Consider the following 10,882-nt stretch of genomic DNA (forward strand, 5'->3'; position numbering starts at 1 on the left):
GTTTAGCCACAGGCAAACAGCCCAGCAGGAATGGGCTCCTCTGAGTGTCCCCTGAAGAAAAGCACTCTATTTCAACCAGGTGACCATGAATTATATCTCACTCTCCTGAGGATAACACAGAGAGATAAAGAACGGATTTTGGTTGAATGCCAGCAAACATACACTGCAATGCTTTGTTCTACAGTGATTCCCGAGTATGTGTTACTGGCCTGGAGTGGTAAAGTGTCCTACCATGAAGGACGAAATAAGGCTGCCCTCCCCAGAAACCTTTTGCAAAGGCTTTAGGACTACATCTAGGAGAACCGCAAATGCCAGGGCAAAGTAATCCTTTCACGTGCTTGCTTTTAAACCATGTATAGCATTTTAAAAGGTACACTCACCAGAGGTCCCTTCTCCACCTGCTGGGTCCAGGAGGCAGCCTTGGGTGGGTTCGGGGGGTACTGGCTCCAGGTCTAGGGTGAGAAACAGTTCCTGGCTGTCGGGATAACCAGTTTCTCCGCTTGCTTGCTGTGAGCTATCTACAACCTCCTCCTCATCATCATCTTCTTCGTCCCCAAAACCTACTTCCGTATTGCCTCCATCTCCATTGAAGGAGTCAAACAACAAGGCTGGGGTAGTGGTGGCTGAACCCCCTAAAATGGCATGCAGCTCATCATAGAAGCGGCATGTTTGGGGCTCTGACCCAGAGCGGCTGTTCGCCTCTCTGGTTTTCTGGTAGGCTTGCCTCAGCTCCTTCAGTTTCACGCGGCACTGCTTCGGGTCCCTGTTATGGCCTCTGTCCTTCATGCCCTGGGAGATTTTGACAAAGGTTTTGGCATTTCGAAAACTGGAACGGAGTTCTGATAGCACGGATTCCTCTCCCCAAACAGCGATCAGATCCCGTACCTCCCGTTCGGTCCATGCTGGAGCTCTTTTGCGATTCTGGGACTCCATCATGGTCACCTGTGCTGATGAGCTCTGCATGGTCACCTGCAGCTTGCCACGCTAGCCAAACAGGAAATGAGATTCAAAAGTTCGCGGTTCTTTTCCTGTCTACCTGGCCAGTGCATCTGAGTTGAGAGTGCTGTCCAGAGTGGTCAGAATGGAGCACTCTGGGATAGCTCCTGGAGGCCAATACCATCGAATTGCGTCCACGGTACCCCAAATTCGAGCCGGCAACATCGATTTAAGCGCTAATCCACTTGTCAGGGGTGGAGTAAGGAAATCGATTTTAAGAGCCCTTTAAGTCGAAATAAAGGGCTTCATTGTGTGGACGGGTGCAGGTTTAAATCGATTTAACACTGCTAAATTCGACCTAAAGTCCTAGTGTAGACCAGGGCTTAAGGAGCTGAGGCAAGCCTGCCAGAAAACCAGAGGGGCGAACGGCAGCTCCGGGTCAGAGCCCCAAACATGCCGCTTCTATGATGAGCTGCATGCCATTTTAGGGGGTTCAGCCACCACTACCCCAGCTGTGTTGTTTGACTCCTTTAATGGAGATGGAGGCAACACGGAAGCAGGTTTTGGGGACAAAGATGATGATGATGATGATGATGATGATGATGAGGTTGTAGATAGCTCACAGCAAGCAAGCGGAGAAACCGGTTTTCCCGACAGTCAGGAACTGTTTCTCACCCTGGACCTGGAGCCAGTACCTCCCGAACCCGCCCAAAGCTGCCTCCTGGACCCGGCAGGTGGAGAAGGGACCTCCGGTGAGTGTACCTTTTAAAATACTATACATGGTTTAAAAGCAAGCATGTGAAAGGATTAATTTGCCCTGGCATTCGCAACTCTTCTGGATGTACTCCCAAAGCCTTTGCAAAAGGTTTCTGGGGAGGAGGGGCAGCCTTATTGCGTCCTTCATGGTAGGACACTTTACCACTCCAGGCCAGTAACACGTACTCGGGAATCATTGTACAACAAAGCATTGCAGTGTATGTTTGCTGGCATTCAAACAACATCCGTTCTTTATCTCTCTGAGTTATCCTCAGGAGAGTGAGATATCATTCATGGTCTCCTGGTTGAAATAGGGTCCTTTTCTTCAGGGGACATTCAGAGGAGCCCGTTCCTGCTGAGCTGTTTGCCTGTGGCTGAACAGAAATGTTCCCCGCTGTTAGCCACAGGGATGGGGGAGGGTTGAGGGGCTAGCCACGCAGTGGGGGAGGCAAAATACGACCTTGTAATGAAAGCACACATGTGCTATGTATGCAATGTTAACAGCAAGGTTTACCCTGAAAGAATGTAGCCACTGTTTTATAAAATGTGTCTTTTTAAATACCGCTGTCCCTTTTTTTTTCTCCACCAGCTGCATGTGTTTCAATGATCACAGGATCTTCTCCTTCCCAGAGGCTAGTGAAGCTTAGAAAGAAAAAAAACGCACTCATGATGAAATATTCTCTGAGCTCATGCTGTCCTCCCACACTGACAGAGCCCAGACGAATGCATGGAGGCAGACAATGTCAGAGTGCAGGAAAGCACAAAATGACCGGGAGGAGATGTGGTGGGCTGAAGAGAGTAAGTGGCGGGCTGAAGACAGGGCTGAAGCTCAAATGTGGCGGCAGCGTGATGAGAGGAGGCAGGATTCAATGCTGAGGCTGCTGGAGGATCAAACCAATATGCTCCAGTGTATGGTTGAGCTGCAGGAAAGGCAGCAGGAGCACAGACTGCCGCTACAGCCCCTGTGTAACCAACCGCCCTCCTCCCCTAGTTCCATAGCCTCCTCACCCAGACGCCCAAGAACGCAATGGGGGGGGGGCACCGGCCAACCAGCCACTCCGCCACAGAGGATTGCCCAAAAAAAGAAGGCTGGCATTCAATAAATTTTAAAGTTGTAATCTTTTAAAGTGCTGTGTGGCATTTTCCTTCCCTCCTCCACCACCCCTCCTGGGCTACCTTGGTAGTCGTCCCCCTATTTGTGTGATGAATGAATAAAGAATGCATGAATGTGAAGCAACAATGACTTTATTGCCTCTGCAAGTGGTGATTGAAGGGAGGAGGGGAGGGTGGTTAGCTTGCAGGGAAGTAGAGTGAACCAAGGGGCGGGGGGTTTCATCAAGGAGAAACAAACAGAACTTTCACACTGTAGCCTGGCCAGTCATGAAACTGGTTTTCAAAGCTTCTCTGATGCGTGCCGCGCCCTCCTGTGCTCTTCTAACCGCCCTGGTGTCTGGCTGCGCGTAACCAGCAGCCAGGCGATTTGCCTCAACCTCCCACCCCGCCATAAACGTCTCCCCCTTACTCTCACAGATATTGTGGAGCACACAGCAAGCAGTAATAACCATGGGAATATTCGTTTCGCTGAGGTCTAAGCGAGTCAGTAAACTGCGCCAGCGCGCCTTTAAACGTCCAAATGCACATTCTACCACCATTCTGCACTTGCTCAGCCTGTAGTTGAACAGCTCCTGACTACTGTCCAGGCTGCCTGTGTACGGCTTCATGAGCCATGGCATTAAGGGGTAGGCTGGGTCCCCAAGGATACATATAGGCATTTCAACGTCCCCAACAATTATTTTCTGGTCTGGGAATAAAGTCCCTTCCTGCAGCTTTTGAAACAGACCAGAGTTCCTGAAGATGCGAGCGTCATGTACCTTTCCCGGCCATCCCACGTTGATGTTGGTGAAACGTCCCTTGTGATCCACCAGAGCTTGCAGCACTATCGAAAAGTACCCCTTGCGGTTTATGTACTCGGCGGCTTGGTGCTCTGGTGCCAAGATAGGGATATGGGTTCCGTCTATGGCCCCACCACAGTTAGGGAATCCCATTGCAGCAAAGCCATCCACTATGACCTGCACATTTCCCAGGGTCACTACCCTTGATATCAGCAGATCTTTGATTGCGTGGGCTACTTGCATCACAGCAGCCCCCACAGTAGATTTGCCCACTCCAAATTGATTCCCAACTGACCGGTAGCTGTCTGGGGTTGCAAGCTTCTACAGGACTATCGTCACTCACTTCTCAACTGTGAGGGCTGCTCTCATCTTGGTATTCATGCGCTTCAGGGCAGGGGAAAGCAAGTCACAAAGTTCCATGAAAGTGCCTTTATGCATGCAAAAGTTTCACAGCCACTGGGAATCGTCCCAGACCTGCAATACTATGCGGTCCCATCAGTCTGTGCTTGTTTCCCGAGCCCAGAATCGGCGTTCCACAGCATGAACCTGCCCCATTAGCACCATGATGTATGCATTGTCAGGGCCCATGCTTTCAGAGAAATCTGTGTCCATGTCCTGATCACTCACGTGACCGCGCTGACGTCGCCTCCTCGCCCGGTATCGCTTTGCCAGGTTCTGGTGCTGCATATACTGCTGGATAATGCGTGTGGTGTTTAATGTGCTCCTAATTGCCAAAGTGAGCTGAGCGGCCTCCATGCTTGCCTTGATATGGTGTCCGCACAGAAAAAAGGCACGGAACGATTGTCTGCCGTTGCTCTGATGGAGGGAGGGGCGACTGACGACACGGCTTACAGGGTTGGCTTCAGGGAGCTAAAATCAAGAAAGGGGGTGGCTTTACATCAAGGAGTATTTCAGGCAGGACTTCACGGAGGGTTCCAATAAGAAATGCTGCACCTAAGTTATTGTTCTTATTGGAACAAGGAGGTTAGTCTGGCCTCTGATTGATACATGGCTAGATTTACCTCGCTGCACCTTCTCTGTGAGTGACTGCAGTGTGACCTAGAGGATTGAGTCCCCTAGACGGAGGGGGGAAGCAAATGAGTACAAAACAAATCTGGTCTATTTCTTGTTTTGATCCCACTCCATCTATCTTTTACATCTTTGGCTGGCAGCAGACAGTGCAGAAGGACTGCATGCCATCCACATCTCATGGCTGCTCAGCAGAAGATGGTGCAATACAACTGCTAGCCATCCACATCTCTTGCCTGCCTGGCAGAAGATGGTACAGTACGACTGCTAGCAATCCGTATCGCCTGCCTGCTCACCATAAGACGGTTCAATAGGACTGACTGCAGGACTAAAGAGAATGACCTGCTCAAGTCACTCCAAATTTAGTCCCTGCGCCCATGTCTGCCCAGGTGCTCCTGGCCGACATGGCCAGGAGCACCTCGGACATGATGATGACAGCTACCAGTCGTACTGCACCGTCTGCTGCAACAAGGCAATGGGTTGCTGCTGCTGTGTAGCAATGCAGTACCGCGTCTGCCAGCACCCAGGAGACATAGGGTGACGGTTACCTGAGCGGGCTCCATGCTTGCCGTGGTATGGCGTCTGCACAGGTAACTCAGGAAAAAAGACGCGAAACGATTGTCTGCCCTTGCTTTCATGGAGGGAGGGAGGGAACGGGGGCCTGACGATATGTACCCAGAACCACCCGCGACAATGTTTTAGCCCCATCAGGCACTGGGATCTCAACCTAGAATTCCAATGGGCAGCGGAGACTGCGGGAACTGTGGGATAGCTACCCACAGTGCAACACTCCGGAAGTCGACGTTTGCCTTGGTACCGTGGAAGCACTCCGCCGAGTTAATGCACTTAATGCACTTAGAGTATTTTCTGTGGGGACACACACACTCGAATATATAAAACCGATTTCTAAAAAAATGACTTCTATAAATTCGACCTAATTCCGTACCTTAATCACCCTGCCTCCGTTTGTAAACAAAATACTGGCTCCCTGCCCCAGGGGCACCTCTCCACTGCAGAACTCCCATTCCACTGTGCTGCAGTTAAGAGCTCGGCCTGGGAGCACACCTCCTTTATGAAACTCAGGGAGGGGCAGGAGCCCCCCTTACCCTCCAAAATGATGCCTCTGGCAAGGAGCTATGAAACTGACAAGAATGACAGCCAATAGCTGATGGCAGGAAACAGCTGATGTAAGTAACAGCAGCATCTACACAAACAATGACATAGGCTCCACCCCTCTCGTGGACAGGGCCAATTGTGGGGGGCCCAGAAGGGCCATTTGGCCTGAGCCTCAAGCTCCAAGGCGGGCCTCAAATTTAGACACTAGTTAATTTTTTGGCATTTGATAAGTTTCAAAACTTGTTTTTATGTGACACACTCTCTCAGCTTAGAGCTGCAAATTTAAGAAAATAAGAGATGTAATTTGGTAAAAGACATACTTTGTTTGTTAACTGATATAGATTTTGTCATATTAAAGAGTTTAAAATGTTCATAAATATTAATAAAAATATATTGGTTCTGATGGCACAAGATTAGACCATGATGAATGTGTCCTCTCAGATCAGCTGATTATATAAACAAACCACTACTAAAAAAGAAAAGGAGGACTTGTGGTACCTTAGAGACTAACCAATTTATTTGAGCATAAGCTTTCGTGAGCTACAGCTCACTTCATCGGATGCATTCAGTAGAAAATACAGTGAGGAGATTTATATACACACAGAACATGAAAAAATGGGTGTGATCATACACACTGTAAGGAGAGTGATCACTTAAGATGAGCTACCAGCAGGAGAGTGTGGGGTGGGGTGGGGAGAAAACCTTTTGTAGTGATAATCAAGGTGGACCATTTCCAGGAGTTAACAAGAACGTCTGAGGAACGGTGGGAGGTGGGGGGAAATAAACATGGGGAAATTGTTTTACTTTGTGTAATGACCCACCCACTCCCAGTCTCTATTCAAGCCTAAGTTAATTGTATCCAGTTCACAAATTAATTCCAATTCAGCAGTTTCTCGTTGGAGTCTGTTTTTGAAGTCTTTTTGTTGTAATATTGCAACTTTTAGGTCTGTAATCGAGTGACTAGAGAGATTGAAGTGTTCTCTGACTGGTTTTTGAATGTTATAATTCTTGACATCTGATTTGTGTCCATTTATTCTTTTACGTAGAGACTGTCCAGTTTGGCCAATGTGCATGGCAGAGGGGCATTGCTGGCACATGATGGCATATATCACATTGGTAGATGTGCAGGTGAATGAGCCTCTGATAGTGTGGCTGATGTGATTAGGCCCTATGATGGTGTCCCCTGAATAGATATGTGGACAGAGTTGGCAATGGGCTTTGTTGCAATGGGCTTTGTTCCTGGGTTAGTGGTTCTGTTGTGTGGTGTGTGGTTGCTGGTGAGTATTTGCTTCAGGTTGGGGGGCTGTCTGTAAGCAAGGACTGGCCTGTCTCCCAAGATCTGTGAGAGTGGTGGGTCATCCTTCAGGATAGGTTGTAGATCCTTGATGATGCGTTGGAGAGGTTTTAGTTGGGGGCTGAAGGTGATGGCTAGTGGCGTTCTGTTATTTCTTTGTTGGGCCTGTCCTGTAGTATGTGACTTCTGGGTACTCTTCTGGCTCTGTCAATTTGTTTCTTCACTTCAGCAGGTGGGTATTATAGTTGTAAGAATGCTTGATAGAGATCTTGTAGGTGTTTGTCTCTGTCTGAGGGGTTGGAGCAAATGCGGTTGTATCGCAGAGCTTGGCTGTAGACGATGGATCATGTGGTGTGGTCAGGGTGAAAGCTGGAGGCATGTAGGTAGGAATAGCGGTCAGAAGGTTTCCGGTATAGGGTAGTGTTTATGTGACCATGGTTTATTAGCACCGTAGTGTCCAGGAAGTGGATCTCTTGTGTGGACTGGTGCAGGCTGAGGTTGATGGTGGGATGGAAATTGTTGAAATCCTGGTGGAATTCCTCAAGGGCTTCTTTTCCATGGGTCCAGATGATGAAGATGTCATCAATATAGCACAAGTAGAGTAGGGGCATTAGGGGACGAGAGCTGAGGAAGCGTTTTTCTAAGTCAGCCATAAAAATGTTGGCATACTGTGGGGCCATGCGGGTACCCATAGCAGTGCTGCTGATTTGAAGGTATACATTGTCCCCAAATGTGAAATAGTTATGGGTGAGGACAAAGTCACAAAGTTCAGCCACCAGGTTTGCCGTGACATTATCGGGGATACTGTTCCTGACAGCTTGTAGTCCATCTTTGTGTGGAATGTTGGTGTAGAGGGCTTCTACATCCATAGTGGCCAGGATGGTGTTATCAGGAAGATCACCGATGGATTGTAGTTTCCTCAGGAAGTCAGTGGTGTCTCAAAGATAGCTGGGAGTGCTGGTAGCGTAGGGCCTGAGGAGGGAGTCTACATAGCCAGACAATCCTGCTGTCAGGGTGCCAATGCCTGAGATGATGGGGCATCCAGGATTTCCAGGTTTATGGATCTTGGGTAGCAGATAGAATATCCCAGGTCGGGGTTCCAGGGGTGTGTCTGTGCGGATTTGTTCTTGTGCTTTTTCAGGGAGTTTCTTGAGCAAATGGTGTAGTTTCTTTTGGTAACTCTCAGTGGGATCAGAGGGTACTAGCTTGTAGAAAGTGGTGTTGGAGAGCTGCCTAGCAGCCTCTTGTTCATATTCCAACCTATTCATGATCACGACAGCACCTCCTTTGTCAGCCTTTTTGATTATAATGTCAGAGTTGTTTCTGAGGCTGTGGATGGCGTTGTGTTCTGCTCGGCTGAGGTTATGGGGCAAGTGACGCTGCTTTTGTTCAGTTTGATATGCCAGCTAGCATTCCCCACCCCTACTCTAGGCAAAGTAAGCAGTCATGGGATAAGAGGGAAGATGCTCCCTGGATCAGTAACTGATTAAAAGCGAGGAAACAAAGGGTAGTAATAAAGGGCCAGTTTTCAAAGTGGAGAGAGGTAAATAGTAGGTCCCACAAAGATCTGGACTGGGACAGTTCTGGTCAACTGATTCATAAATGATCTGGAAAAGGGGGTAAACAATGAGATGGCAAAGTTTGCAGATTATATTGACTCAAGATATTTAAGTCCAAAGCAGACTACAAAGAGTTACAAAGGGATCTCACAGAACTGGGTGGCTGAGCATGAAAATGGCAGATGAAATTCAATGTTGATAAATGCAAAATAATGCACATTGAAAAACATAATCCCAACTATATATATAAAATAATGGGGTCTAAATTAGCTGTTATCATTCACGAAAGAGATTTTGGAGACATTTTTTCAGAGAATTATCCACAATCACTTAATGTGCAGCAGCAGTCTAAAAAGCGAACAGAATGTTAGGAACCATTAGGAAAGGGATAGATAATAAAACAGAAAATATCATAATTCTACAATATAAATCCACTGTAGGTCCACATTTTGAATACTTTGTGCAAATGTGGTCGCCCCATCTCAAAAAAGTTATATTGGAATTGGAAAAGGTACAGACAAGGGCAACAAAAATGACCAGGGGTATAGAATTGCTTCCATATGAGGAGAGATTTAAAAGACTGGAACTATTCAGCTTGGGGGGAAAAAAGACGACTAAGAAGGGATATGATGAAGATCTATAAAATTGCGACTGTTGTAGAGAAAATGAATAATGTAGAGTTATTTTCCCCTTCACAGAACACAAGAACCAGGGGTCAGCCAATGAAATTAATAGGCAGTAGGGTTAAAACTAACATAAGCAAGTAATTCACACAAAGCACAGTCAACCTGTAGAACTCATTGCCAGGGGATGTTCAAAAAAGAACTAGATAAGTTCATGGAGGACAGTTCCAGCAATGGCAATTAGCCAACATGGTTAGGGATGCAACCCCATCCTCTAGGTGTGCCCCTAGCCTCTGACTGCCAGAAGCTGGGACTGAATGACTGGGGATGGATCACTCAATGATTGCCATGCTCCTATTCACTCCTTCTGGAGCACCTGCCATTGGCCACTGTTGAAAGACAGGACACCAGGCTAGATGGACCATTGGTCTGACACAGTATGGCCATTCCTAGGTTCCATTCCTATTCCAGGTTCATGCCTGTTTAGGCCACCCTTGGGGATGCTACCCTTTGGGTCAGATGCTGACCCAAGCTGTTTGCCAGTGGGTGTCCATGTGGAAGTTAAAACCCCAAGCACTTACTGAGGTGGCCCACCCATATTTCCCCTCTAATATAACCGTTCCACAGCTCTGTGCCAGCTATTATTGTGCGACAGTGGTGGCTCCATTTCATTACAGGCATTGAGCTCTAGTCTTTGTAGAACATCTCTGGATTCCTTAAGTATAACAGACTCCAAACAAGGCCAGTTCTAAATGACACATGGAAGTACAGGCTCCAGCCTATCTCCTAGGCCTCCATCGAGTCTGGATTGGTCCATGTGTCAGGACAGAGCTCATCTTGGAGTAGTCAGGCAGTTGCCCACCATAACAATCAGGCAGTTGTTAAAATAGTGCTTAGGAGAGAAGCCCCCAGTTGTTTGTGGCTGTTGTCATAGACCTCAGCATTGTGTCAATGCAACATATCTGCTTACAGTCACTCTCACACATGCTGTTCTTCTGGCCCACTCTTGGCAACACAAATGTATATGCGCAGCTTTATTGGCCAGTGACATGCACCCAGGTGTGGGAAGCTCATTCCCTCTCTCACACAGCTCCACACTTGAGAAGGAGAGTGGAAGATCTTGCACTAGCAAATCGCATCCTAGGTGAAGGCTACCATGTATCAGAGGGGTAGCCATGTTAGTCTGTATCCACAAAAACAACGAGGAGTTCAGTGGCACCGTAAAGACCAACAGATTCATTTGGGCATAAGCTTTTGTGAGTAAAAAACCCACTTCAGATGCATAGATCTGAAGAAGTGGGTTTTTTACCCACAAAAGCTTACGCTCAAATGAATCTGTTGGTCTTTATGGTGCCACTGGACTCCTTGTTGTTTTTTAGTTGAAGGCTGAATTCAATGTTTAGTTAAACATTCTTTCAGCTTTAATAATTGAAGGCGTTCTCAGTTACAAAGGGGAGGGACTAAAGGCAGCTGGTTACTCATGCCTCTCTCAGGCAAAAAGCCCATTGGCTTGGGATCCAGAAGAAGAGATTGGAAAATTCTGCAGGAGTGGGGGAAAGGGCAGGATGGGGTTTGCAGCCAGCTTCTCTGGTTCTGCTCCTTTATTTGCAAATATTAGGTTAAAAACCTTGATTTTAAACTTTTTTGGGGGGGGGGGGGTTGTCCTTGGCGCTGTTT

The sequence above is a fragment of the Lepidochelys kempii genome, chromosome 16, assembly GCF_965140265.1.
Source record: "Lepidochelys kempii isolate rLepKem1 chromosome 16, rLepKem1.hap2, whole genome shotgun sequence".
Classification (NCBI taxonomy): Eukaryota; Metazoa; Chordata; order Testudines; family Cheloniidae; genus Lepidochelys; species Lepidochelys kempii.